We start from the raw sequence: 13,821 nt of genomic DNA, 5'->3' as shown, positions 1-13,821 counted from the left end.
GGACAGACACGTTTCAATTGCCAAGACAATGAGAGAACAGTACAAAAATATAAATCACCAATTTGACGTATGGCATCTTGCAAAAACAATCAATAAAAAATTGTCGGCTGCAGGAAAAAAAAAAGATATGCAAGGTATTTCACAGTGGTCCAAGTCAATCAGCAACCATCTTTGGTGGAGCTCAAAAACATGTGAAGGGTCGTTGGAAATTCTACTGGAAAAATGGCGGTCAGTAATGTTGCACTGTAGCAACGTACATCAATGGTCGACAAATGAGCATTTCCACAAATGTGAACATGGCCATTTGTCCACAGAGGAGGCACGGAAGAAGAAGTGGTTGATTCCTTCATCACCCACTCACAAGGCCATTGAAAAGATTGTATTTGATAAAACTATAACAAGAGATTTGAGGGGACTCACGGAATTCTGCCACACAGGAGATTTGGAGGTGTTCCACAATATGTGCCTAAAGTACAGGCCCAAAAGATTGCATTTTGGCATGGAAGGCATGATAAATCGGACTCTTCTAGCGGTCTTGGCACATAACCATAATGTTGGCCGTCAACAAAGTAGGACGACCGGAACTTTAGGGACGCTTCGCTACAATAAGGCCTTCACTAAAAGAAGTAAACAATGGGTGATCAAACCAGTGTTTGAGGATATGCAATATGAGTTTATTGAGAGACTTATCGTAGATGTCCTCGATAGGCACATACATGGAGTGGTGAACGAACCTATGCAGGGGACAACTGCATTGCCACCCAACATTGCCTCTGTTCCATGTCCACCTAAAGCAGAGCTCATTGAGAAATACACATCACGGTTTAAATGATTGTAATTCGATTGTCTGTTCTCTCGAGTCTCCTCATGTTGCAGGCCCATTGCAATTAAACCAAACAGTAATATAAATCATTTTTACAAAAATTATAGAATGTTTCCGTATTACAAACACATGGCCGACCCATAGGGACAATAAAAAAAAAGGCACGCAGACAAGATGCCCTTACACTAACTGGAGCTAACTAGAAATGTGTGCTCGCTCAAAGTGAAGGTCAGCTGCTTTGATGTTTTGCTCGGGTGGCGGAAAGGCCCACGACCCAATATAAGGTTCTATTGTGATTTGACCTTGACAGGCCGGGACCATCCTGAAAGACTAAGAAAAGATAATGAATAAAATTTCAGAAACGAAACGATGAGCCACGTTCATTAGAAGAAGTAACGTCGGCAAAGAAGGAGTGGTGTTTCGGGTCTGCCCTACACAGAGACACAATGGAAAATGCAAATATAATGTAAGTAACTTTTGATGAGTTTATACCGCAATTTCATTACTATACAGTGGCTTTAAAGACGGGTTCAGTTGTACTTGTTCGTTCTATGTGGCATAGTGTTTTCTACCGCGCACTATCTGGAGGAGAACCATCTTCTTTTACTGAAGCACCTCAAAACCTTCCTCTTTGCTTCTGCTTTCTCTCTCCCTCTCCCCTGCTACAACTGGTCCACTGTCTGCGACCTCGGTCCTGGGCCCTTCCACTCTCCACCTGCACTGCCTCCCTGTCAACCCCTGCACTGGGGGACTGTCTCAGTATCCTACAGCCCCCCCTTCCCAGCACTTGTTCTGCACTTACCTTGCACTTGCCACCAGCTGGCCCTATTTATTTATTATTTTATGCTACTTACCTTGTACTCCACTCCCCCCCCTCCATGCCTCGCCACGCCTTTAAACACTTGTGTACACCCAGTAGCGCTGTCCTCGCTATGAAATGAATAATTTTAATAAGGATCTGATGGTGAGACTAATTTCATTTTTTATGTTTTTAGGTACATCATTCACTACTGTCTGTGTCACGAGTACCAGACACCGGCGGACGGCTTCTACAGCCGCCAGTTGCTTCTCCGCGTGAACAACGTTACCACCCTGACCATTTTATGGGACGATCGCCAAGTACAAGTATGCCCTTACGCGGTACTAACGGTTAGATGCAACATACCTACCGTTGTGGTGGCCTAGTGCCTCGTTGTTGGAACAGCCATGCGATTATCAGTGCGACAGAAGAGCTTATTTTTATCGTAAACCAACACCCTGTGTACTGCACACGAACATCGCTTCCCTCAAGACGAACTAATTTGGATCGAGAGCAAAGAAAAATGCAAATCGCTGAATATTCTCTAAACATTTGATGTCCAATAAACGTACTTTGCCAAATGTACAATCTTGCCGTTTGCTTTTAAACCACGGTTTCACATTCCGAATTGTGGTGCTGTATTGTGAGATGCTCTAAGACCCTGTGTACAGCAAAGGACCATCGCGTTCCTCAATACGAACTTTTTGGAACATGAGCAAATAAAAATGCAAATCGCTGAATATTCTCTAAACATTTGATGTCAAATAAATGTACTTTACCACATTTACAATCTTGCGGTTTGATTTCAAAGTACAGTTTCATATTCCGAATTGTGGTGCGCTGTATTGTGAGCTGATCTGTGTTGATTTCCGGGGTCTGTGTGGAGTCGCGTAGAAGACGCCTGGGCGCGTTTGCCTACGCAGCACAGTCACGTCACGGATAGAGGCGGGGAATATGAATGTTTTGATAAAGTCTGTTTCAGGGGCGGGGGATTTGATTTAGTGCCGCAAAGGCAGGTGAGCCAGGTCGATGCGGCGGAATGATAGGATTATCACAAAATGGAGGCTGATTTCGAGTGCGATAATGGGCGAAAAGTCGGGTAAGGTCCATAGGAAAGTTTCCTACGATCTACCGATTTATGCTTACAAACACATGGCCGACCCGTAGGGACAATAAAAAAAAAGTCCCGGAACTATCCTTTAATGGTTATTAGGCTCAGGAGAAAGTGTACAACGTTGCTCGTTACTGGGAGTGGAAAGCAGATTCTACATTTCTGCTAGTTCTTGTCCCAACCTTAGAGGTCGCATCTGCTATAACCTTTCCCCAAAGTTGCAACAGCTGAAAGGTGAACAAATGCCAGAATGTAAGTAGGACATGATTGTGAAACATCCAATTACTGAGCGACAGGGAATGGACAGTCAAGCAGGTATGTTTCAGAAAAGCAGCACCTGACAAGCTGCACTTGCTGACACAAGACTGTACTGCATCTTTCAGCCAGTGCAGGAATAGAGGAACATATTTCAGGTCCTGCATCTATGATTGAGCATGGACCAAACCTTTGGTCTTGGAAACGTATGGGTTCCTACCCCATAGGTGTGTGCTGGGGTATATTCCCATCTACATGTTGGCCATTTAGGAGAACTAGAAAGATTATCCCTGTATTCTGGGGGATCCTATACCCAGAAATGTGTTGATTTAGGCAAGTCTTGCTTTTAGAAAGTCCAATAGAACACGGACCATTTCTCCCCCCCCCCCCCCCCCATGCCTAGAAATCGATGCCACATCAGGGAGGCATGTAGCAGCATGCCATTGCATACAATTCTACTTTCTATGAAAACATGCTCACGCGTGCAGCACTTGTTTTCAAGGTAGAAAAGTGAATAGCCTAGAGATCTCATTGGTCTTTAGTGCATCATTGTATTTTTATTTGCATTCACCACTACCACCACAGTGTCCCTTTAAATACTTGGCAGTGTCAGCAGATACATGAAGTCCCCCAATATCAGTCACATTGATATGGTTTATCCCCAGGAGTACAGACTTAGCTGATGCTACACTCACTTGTTCCCACAAGCATGAAACATTCTCTTACACCCAAGGAATCGCTGCCTACAAGTAACAAAATAGCTCGTAATGTACTTGCTCTCCACCATACCCAAAGTCAAATGGGGTCGTGTTCTTCTACAGAGTAAAGCAGCAGGGTACAAATGCCTCAAATAAAATACTACTAGTTAACTTCATTAGGACGGAGGATTAGGTTCTATGCTAGCATTGCAATTCCCAGTTCAGAGTTCATAGCAATGCAAGTTATTGCAACCTGCTTCCCCCTACCTCGCAAATATGGTTGTGGAAACTGCACTAGCTTGCATCTTACATAGCTCTCACACAAAGCAGTTGAACTAATGATAGTCTACTGAAGAGGAAGAGCCAAAGGCCCCTGCCCGCATGTTGCGACACGTGCAGTACCAGCGAGGATGCCTGTACCTCAAAGAATTCTTGGAACAAGGTATCCACTGAGAAAACCCTATATGCATTCACGAAGATATGATGGCCTTTTGGACAAAGTCCCGGAAGAAGTGTGAAAACGAGAAGAATGGGGACGTCATGCGGAGCAGAACTGACGCCCCTTGAAAAGATGTGTACGATGAAAAAAAAAAAAAAACATTCTATAAGCTCTGAAGAGGTGTTAAAGATGAGCAACATTTTGGGCTCGAAGAGGCACATTGTTAGGCAGAAACCTGTGCAGTTCCCTCTGGGACCACTGCAAAAGATTTAGGACTACAGGTGTTTGGCAGTAAATCCACTTGATAGCAGTCTGTACCACACAGATTCACTTGGTAGCTGTGGCTGAGCAGTCAGACTTCCCTCAAGAAGAGTTAGGCAGTATACAGAGTATTCACAATAGGTCAAGAGAACAAAATAGAACAAGCAAGCACTGACCAGGGCTTGGTGTAAAAGAGATAATTATTTATTTAAAATCACATCTAGAAAAACACACAGGCACTAATAGTAAGCAATTCAAAAACACGGTCACTAAAAGATATACACTCCCTTAAAAGAATTAGACAAGTCTTAAGTAAAGCCCCACTTATTTTCCGACAGCGGTGAGTGCTTAACGTAGATGGCACTCTAATAATTCCTTTTAAAAAAGGAGGGAAAAACAGAATAAATTGAAACAGATCCCAACACTTTTTCACGAACACAACGAGAGGAAGGCAAAGTAACACCGTGAATTCAGAGTCAGTAGGCCGGATCCGCTTTAAGAAGATCAAAACGAAATGTGTCCAAGGTCACACGGTTGCAGTGCACAAAAGTCTTGTAACGGTTCAAAAAGGAGTTGGGCCAAAGAAAGGGACCAGTTAGATGGTCAAGGCGGCCAGCCCAGTCCAGAAGGTTAAGGGGTTATTATTACCTTGTAGCAATCTTTAGAAAGGGAGGCCTGGCGGACAGTACCTTAAAGTGGTGAGAATACTCCAGCGGGGCAGTTCCTGGCAGCGGATGCAAGTCGGTGCTTCGTCCGGGGGAAGAGAGGATCTCGTCGGGGAGGAAGACAGGAGTCCGTTGCACTGCCAGGGAAGAAACCAGCCGCGGAGTTTCTCAGGTACAAGGAGCGGTCCGTTGTTCGCGGTTCAGTGGTAAGTGGCTATCCAGCCGCCTGGGTGCTTGGCACGGCAGTTCGACCACAAACCGGCCTGGGGTGCGAAGAAAATAAGGTAAACTGGTTGTGCCCACCAGTCAGGGGAAGAAGCCTCTCCAGCTGGGAGATCTTCTCGGTCGTCAGGAGGTGGTGAGTCGGTTCCGCAGGGCTCCACCGGTGGGGTCGTCGTGGTAGGTCGGCTCAGCTTCTCCCTCGTTGGATTCTCAGGTCCTGTGGCGACTTCTGAAGTTCCAGTCCCCAAAGCCCTGCTTTTATGCAGCATACCCCCCATTCACTCAGCCTAGCTGTCAAACATGCTAAGTGGTGCGACTTGAGTTACCAAGGTAACTCAGTCCAGGGTGCCTAAACCCCCTCCCACATCCCCTGTGGTACCCAGACAGAGTGGCACCACTTCTGGAGGCTTCTGTGGAGAAGCCCGCCAAAAAGTGGAACAAAGGGCTCGACTTGGGTTTGGAGTCACAGAAGAGAACACAAACGCCATTTTTGAATCGAGTCCTGGCAAAAAATACCAACCGGCAAATTATTATTAAATAAACCGGCGGTATGTTCGAGGCTATGAGAATTAAATAATTAAAGTTGGTAGCCTCGAACAATGGGAAAATCCCATAGGGAAATATTCGCGGTCGAATATGAAAAGTAGTTTCCACTGCCACCAGCCAAAACTCGATCAGGGGGGACGGAGACGTACCCCCTCGACTAACAGACCCCGGTGCAATCGAATTGCCCCAACCAGTACGTCCACAATATGATGGTTTGTACTGGTTTCTGTTAATAATTTGGGACTAGTAAAGCCAATGACTTTACATGCCCTGGGAGACAGTCAGTCCCAGGGTATGGAGTCTATGGTGGGGTGTCACTATGACACCCCTGTTACTGCACGGAGGGTGCAGTGTAACACATAGGAAAAACACATGAGACCCTATGGAGTAAAGGACCCCATAGCCCATAAAACACATTAACAGGCAAAGGAACACCATAAATCATGTCCAAGAGTGGGAGAAAAAGAGTCTCTTGGCAGGAGAAAAAAAACAAACTCCAGAAATCCAGCAAAGCTGCTGGGGACTCACTAGGTTAGGAAATTCAGCCTAAAGAGAGAATTCTCCCTAACACACATGCAAACACACTGAAGAAAATGCAAAGTCATTTTACAATTGTACAGATGCAGTAACGCAAGTAGACATGATCTTGAGGATGGCTACGTAGTGCGTAGATTGCAGCGATGCGCCAATGTATATACATAGGAATGTATAGAACCTGGATGTTACACGATGCACTTTAGAAATGCTTGAACCCCGTGAATAGAATTGGTTTCAGTGTGGCACAGTTGGAAAACAGCTAATGGTGAAGGAAAATTCAAGAATGCTTGGCTGGCCCAGCACCAAGAGTTGAGGCCACCATGAGCCTGGTTGTCCATCCAGTAGTTACATGAAAGTGAGAAAGAAACAAACTCCTGTTTGAGGAGTAATGGAAAAACACTCAATGCGTCAAGAGTTAATCATTTAATAGTATTAAATGCCGCAAAGAACTCAAAAACATGGTCTCTAGACACATGGTCAGATTGAGATAGACTTTGGGTTGAGCTACACCCAAACCAGAAGATAAGACCATGCCACACTCCTTTATTCTCAGGCACAGAGAGCTTCTGCAAGGCCAAGTTCAAAGCCTTAATTGAATGGCAGACAGCATGAGTGAAGATATCAGGCTAATTAGGTGGGAAGCTATGGTCAAAACCAGCCCACAGGCACCTGGGGTACCAGCCTGCGTGCTGGTGGCGTGTGGAATATTCCAGACGGATACAAGGGTGTCAACCAATTGTAGAGGTCCATGTAACAGAGAGCCCTATAGTTTGTATAACCAATGGATCGTCGTATATTTTGTGACGATGAAGATAACTTGCATGAGGAGGGCTTAGTTGTGCATCCGATGTTAGAGACCCAGTCACTACCCGTTAAGTATGGAACGTATACTTAGATGTTCCCTTTAAGCCTATCAAATCTCAAAGTAGGCGTTTGTAGTTTGCCACGCAGTGAGACATCATTGATGAAGAGTTTGGACTATAAAAGTTGTGTTTTTTACAAAATGAGGCGAGTAATCTAGCAACATCCGTTGATGTCCGTTGTAACTCCCCGTTTTAGATAATTACAAATAGAACAGCACCTTGTTTTGCCAACTTCCCGAGTCGGATTATTGAAGTACATGCAAGTTCTGCATCCCCATCCATCTCCAGGTATTGCTGCTACATCTTAAAAAGGGCCCTAGGTCTACGAGTTTACTACCTTGGCAAGTCAGGAGCAGTCTCATGATACTGCCTGCCTTGCAGGGCTGCAAATATGGGAGTCCCTCATAAGGCCTCCAAGCCACTAGTCACCTCTTCTGCCCAACCTCATGGGATGCACTGGATCTCATTACCATGGCCACGCTTACACTGGGAGGGAAAGTTAATCAGCCATTCACATTTAGGAAATAAACAGCATCCTGGCCGCTGTAGGGTTTGCAGAGCTCCGCTTTCAGATCATTGTGCACATGCCATGTATACAATGTTGGATGCCCACGCGAGAGGCCCTTTGGGAATCTCCAGTCGTCCCCGTTGGATAGTCCACCAGAGACAACATCTTTGTTGAATTAGTATACATACAGCCATTATTGTTGCCATCCATCAAGTGTCACAAGTTACAGTATGTGGCAAACTCAGTTTATACCAGTTTTCCTTGTAAAGTAAAACACATGCTATATTTGTTTATTAAATTGTGTTAGTCAAATACAACGTTTCAAACTATTCATTACATTCAATAAAAAAAACTACAATTTCATCAATAATTACATTTCCATCAATAATTGTTTCATCAAAAATGTCTCCCATGCATTTGCCTTCCATAAATATAAAACCCTACAATCTTATTGATTGTAAAGTTAGACTATCAGGGTAAACTAGCTCTGTTCCTACACCTAACCTCCTTTCCACCATCCTTATTGCACTACCAAACAGCTCTTCCCTACATCCATAGCACATGTCCCTATTTTGCAAGATACTTCATTTGTTTTCCGCGGGATTTCGTTTTTATTTCTACCAAACCATAGTCTCGATGGGGCCAGCATCAGGGATAGGCTTGTACACTCCAACCAGCGTGCCCAAAATAAGTCTTCTTAATACGATCATGCCGATCCACAAACCGGACCAAATGCAGTTCATGCAAGTGGCGTAATGAACGCTACTGCGTCATAACATGCCTGTTCGTTTCAAGTGCATCTTTACATTTCCGACATGAGCAATTACACGTTAGCATACCTTGCCAGCAAGCAGTCACGGCCAAAGCTGGTAGTTCTTTCAAACTCCTAAGCAAAATAACAACTCTTTGATGGATGGGAGAGGGATGAATAGCCAGATAGATATCGAACCAGCGTCAGGAACCTTCTATACAACCCAGCAAACTGGACATGATACTGCATTTTCATCCAATCCCATTCAATGGGCCAGATCTTAAATTCCCACCTCAGCAAAGTTGCCATCCAATCACCTCAAAGTAGCTTTCACAGCTACTTTCATATTTCCCCAATACATAACCTGCATTCTCCTTCATAGTTTCATCCAAAAGTCACAACAAGGGGCAGGTCGGTGCAACATCTCCTTTATAACTCGCTATTCACCAGGTAATTAGTCTGGATTGGTTGTCAGGCCCAGTTCTAATCATATAGCCTCGATATGTATCCACTGCGAGAGACCCAAGAGCCTTCACCATAGCCATCCTTAAAGCTTTTTTAACCAGGCTCCATGGCTCGCATCACTGGCCTCAATCCTTAAATAGTTGCGAGACTTTGTTTATAAGCCAACTGCATCCCTGGTAAACTATATTAGCTGCAAATGTTTTAATTACAGACATCATGATCAACACTCTCAACCACTTAAGTGCAATTAATTCACCACTCCCTTAGCTGTAATCATAGCCGAAGTATGTACAAGATGATACTCGAAGATTGCTCTCAGGAGCAATTGCCATCTTTGTTCTCCTGTCTTTGACCCTTCAAACCATTTAGTTTTTCCCATATTAATTTGGAGATCACCATCCTAGCAAACACAGTCTATCTGCACTCTTTTCAGGCTGATGTACATATGGTCCAATATCGGTACACCACGAGTATATGCTAGCTAGGCTATTTGAGTTTTCCCCCCCCATTTTGTGCAGGAAGTTCTCCACTGATGAGAATCATCCAAGTCCACCATATACAAATTAAAGAGCAAAGGAGCCAAAACACAACCCTGTTTCACCCCAGCATTCGTTGCAATATCCCTAGATAACATCCCACGACTGTTCAACTTTACCCGTATTCGTATTCTGGTGTCAGTATGCAGGCCAATCAGGTAATGCACGAAATTCCCAGGAAGGCCCTTGCGCCCAAGCTTTTGCCACAATTTATCACAGTGTCAGAGCAAATAATGGTGGTTTGTTCATCATGGCGACCTCAATCAGCATATTCAATGTTGAAATATTGAGGAAAATTGTAGACAAACAGCCAGGTCTAAAACCAGTTTGAACTTTTCATTATCAAACCAGACCAGAATTGCTTTTACTAGCCATTCTCCAAAAATCTTTCTGGGTATATATAATAATGGCAGCAGTCTATAATTTTCTGGATCATTTCCTTTTTGAAGACCGGCATCACACCTGCCCTCTGCCAAGGTTAAAGTATAATGCCACTCATGGTTATTACCTTGAATAATGAATACGATACCATTGCCCAGTACTCTGGGTTACTCTTGAAAGGGTGTATTGAGAGGTGGATTCGAACTGGGCTATCCGTGCGCTGGGGATCACCAATACGATAATAGTTGCACCAATCTGTGAATACAGAAACTGAATAGGTCGGGTGGGTGTCAGCAGCAATCACTCAAATCCCGCCAACCAATCCACCGTGGTTGGTACAAACAATAGCTGTTACCATCCCATCCTTCATTAGTATATTCTGGCTACTTGATCTTACATTTACCAGTGTTACTTTAATAGTGTCAAGCGCATTACCATCCCATCCATCATTAGTATAGTCTACTCTTGAAAGCCCATCCGGGTTAGGGCGCTCGAGTGGTTTAGCTTATAATACGTTCCAATGTATATCTTCTTTAGCGATGTGCATACTGTTCGTAAAAATCATCGCATACCCACCCATCCATCCATCTGCCCTGGTTCCATACCATATTTTCTCCTCATAAAGGGCAACCAATGTTCTTGATTTACGGTTAATAAGCACATCTACATTATCCCCTTTAGCTATATTAATCATTCTTTAAAATGTCTGTGTTCTCTGTTCTCGATATGGACATAATTTAATGCCATTCCGTATTCGTAACTGCGAATGCTTACCTTTTAATCCAATTAGCATATTGTTTTTTTTAGCCGTCTTATTTGCGACTCACATTCCATATAACCTACCCTGTGTTTACCAACTTCTCTCATTTGCCATCTCAGTTCTCTTTTTGCATTGCTAATTTTCATATAAAAAGACCCCCTTATTGTATTAACTTTGGCTATACAATTGCCCCCAACTGGGAGAAATGTTGCCGATAAACAGCCAATTTCCTTTACCCTACTATCAGTCACCATAATGCCCCCAGCCTGTTCATAGGCATAGCCCCGATGTGCCTACTACTAGATTTTAAATTCCTCTGTCCATCCAATCCATTTACCCTTATATGTCTGCCACTAATTCACCAACTTTGCACATGCGTGCACCCAGTTTGCAAATTGTTTGAACTATCGTGGCAAGATAACTATACACATTACCCGTACCCACTAATGAGCTTATAAGCAGCAGCAATGTTACACTGGAGAAGAAATAACCAGTTTTTAGATTACCAATTCTCCAAGTAAACCTACTGGGGATATCCCCTTTAACATCACATGATCCCAATCCCAACTTCTTACCCTGATTATTCTCCTTTTATTCTGCAGCATTTCGCTGATCGGCCTCCCATTCAATCACAGCCACATTCCTACATCTATCTATTTCTACCAAATTTCGTTCTAATGCAGACAACGCAAAATGTTTTTAGTTTACTTAACCCCGTTCTGCGGTGGAGGGGGGGGATGGGATCATAAATATTACACACTAACCTCCGTTTTATGGTACACATACGTCTTTATGGGAGGGCAAGAGGGGCACTTGCCCAGGGCCCCCACCTTGGAGGGGGGCCCAAAAAGGCTGCCTGATCTGAAGTAAGATTACATTGTTAACCAGTCTTAAATAGCACACATAAGGATATTTTATGGGGTGCTGCTGAGTCCTTAAACCCATTGCCTTTCTGTTTTGACAAGTACATTCTGCCTTGATCAAATCATGTATTGCTTTCTGTGTTACTGTGGTATCCATAGTTTGTGTGTTCCTTACGGCACAACTCTGTAGCATTCTTTCCTTCCTGTGGGAAGTATGTTGATCACGTGCAATAGGCAACAGTGCAATGCATATTGATACATTGAGTGCGACAATGGTTCAGAAGTTAGCTCAGTGTGTGAAGCAGCCATTGCAGAGATATGTGCTCATATGCAAAATTAGAATATCATATTCCAGCAAGGCTGGCTGAGCCTTTCCTATGTCTGAAGTGTATAAAACTGGATGCATATGTACTTGGTTTTGCAGACAACATCTGCTGGTATCAGCAATGTACCTGTACCAGATGGCGAATGCTATAAAAACTAACATGTCATCCGGATGGTGCAGGTCTAGAAATTGGTTTGTTCAGATGAGGTGTTGTAAAACCTAGGCAATCTCCTCCAACGATGGCATCAACTGTTAGTCCAAGAGGTGAATAAGTATCCAAATTCAAGACTTTGGGACGACAGCGTTCATGTTTGTATCCTGGATTTGCCAGTCAGATGATTCAGTGATCCTGGTCAAATCATCTCATATCTTACATTACTTTTCTATCTTCTGTGAGGTTTGCCTTCCTGCATGCTTCTGGCATCGTTTAGCCCATTACTTGATCTTTCTTATATTTGAGTGGAAGGGGTGGTAGACAGAAGAGAGCAGACCAGATGTTGCAGGCCTTAGGCAAGCATATTTCAAGGTCTGCTTTGACAAATAATTGTTAGCTTTTTGGTAAAAGTCAAAGGTTTTTATGCACGTTTATAAATGAAAATGTCACAAGCCATTGTTTTGGAAGTATTTAAAGCTTTAAGATACAAAACACAAACCCAGATTACATTTGTTAAATCACATCGATCGGTATGCTGGTACTTCTATACTTCCCTTGATGGAGAATGAGGCTAGAACCATTCCCATTTTACATAGAACCCTTCTATAATATTTTGTTAAAAATGTTGTTTGGTGATGTGTACATTCCAAGTCAATTTTTATAAAATGAGATTGTTTTAGTTAATGCTAAGAACTGGAAAGGAGTGTTCAAATGCAGAAATTGCAGTATTGGCACAAATCCCAGCTTCACCCCTTCAGCCCTTAACCAATGTGTGATCCTGGGCATCTCATTTAATCTTATATTGCCATTCCCTAAACCTTTCAAAAACGCTAAAATCAACATTTTAATATAAGCTCGTGTTTACATTAAAACCAAAGAGGCAGCCGATGCAGGCCTCACTGGGCACGTCCAGGCAGTGGGGCCAAACCAAAGAACTATCTCGAAGCCCTCCTGCTTTACAGCAAAGCTGCATTTGTCTTTCCTTGTAACATTTTTAGCGCGGGTCATTGGGGTCTACCTTGACCCCAGCACCGCCGGCATGTAAGAACGAGCTCGAACTGGACCGTGGCTGCACTTTGCGTCCAAAAAGCCAATATGCCTGTGATTTAACTGCGCGGTTAAACATTTGATAACGGCAGAGTTTCAAACACAAACCCCCGAATACAAACCGAACAATCTACACAAACCTGCGAGCCCCAAGGCCCGTTTTGCAGGCTGTACTTAACCAGCAAAAACACAAACAAGGCCAAGCGTACGCGCCATTAAGCAGATCTAGGCAATACCCACCCAGCTCTGAACACTTAAACGGGTATTTCACACCATTAAGCTAAGAACTACGTTTCCCCCTCGCCTGCAAACCAGAAGTACAACACTTAACCCCCCCAAACTGAGAAACGTTTAAATAATGCACTCTCGCATCTCCATTTGAACCGCGCTTTACCCATGTAATAGATCAAAAGATTACATTTACAGCCAAATAAATAGTTACACTATCTATAAAAGATAAACCTACTACAGAATCCCAACTCCGCGTGCTTGCCTGAACAGGTCTGCTCCAAACGAAAGCGCTTTATCAGTTTGGCAGCCACTAGACACGTGACCCCAAGCTAAACGATAGAGCTGCTGGGAATTGTGTTGCACCTCTCCATTCCTTTTGCAATAAACAATCAACAAGAGAAAGTACTCCAGTGGAAAGTGGAAACGGCATTAACAGTACCAAACGTATTCTTTACTATTTACACGATTTCACAATTCTATTTCAATGTCATGTTATTACAGTAAGCATTCTAGCATGTATAGTTAACGCGTGCAGGAGTTATAAAGAAGCTTTGAACATGCCTGCAGCAATAAGAAACTTG

General features: G+C 43.5%; 1 protein-coding gene across 1 annotated transcript in view; it reads right to left on the bottom strand.

Annotated features, from left to right (window-relative positions):
- LOC138498601 (E3 ubiquitin-protein ligase RNF138-like) overlaps positions 1-13,589 on the bottom strand; it is a 182,602-nt gene extending 169,013 nt beyond the window's left edge. The window contains exon 1 of the mRNA XM_069622333.1: positions 13,476-13,589. The gene's annotated coding sequence lies outside the window, so the exon portion shown is untranslated. The remainder of the gene's footprint in view (positions 1-13,475) is intronic.
- Positions 13,590-13,821: the final 232 nt, after the last annotated feature.

The sequence above is a fragment of the Ambystoma mexicanum genome, chromosome 5q, assembly GCF_040938575.1.
Source record: "Ambystoma mexicanum isolate Mex_15411 chromosome 5q, UKY_AmexF1_1, whole genome shotgun sequence".
NCBI classification, from domain to species: domain Eukaryota; kingdom Metazoa; phylum Chordata; class Amphibia; order Caudata; family Ambystomatidae; genus Ambystoma; species Ambystoma mexicanum.
The sequence above is the reverse complement of the archived record's forward strand: the minus strand, read 5'-3'. Positions and strand labels throughout refer to the sequence as shown.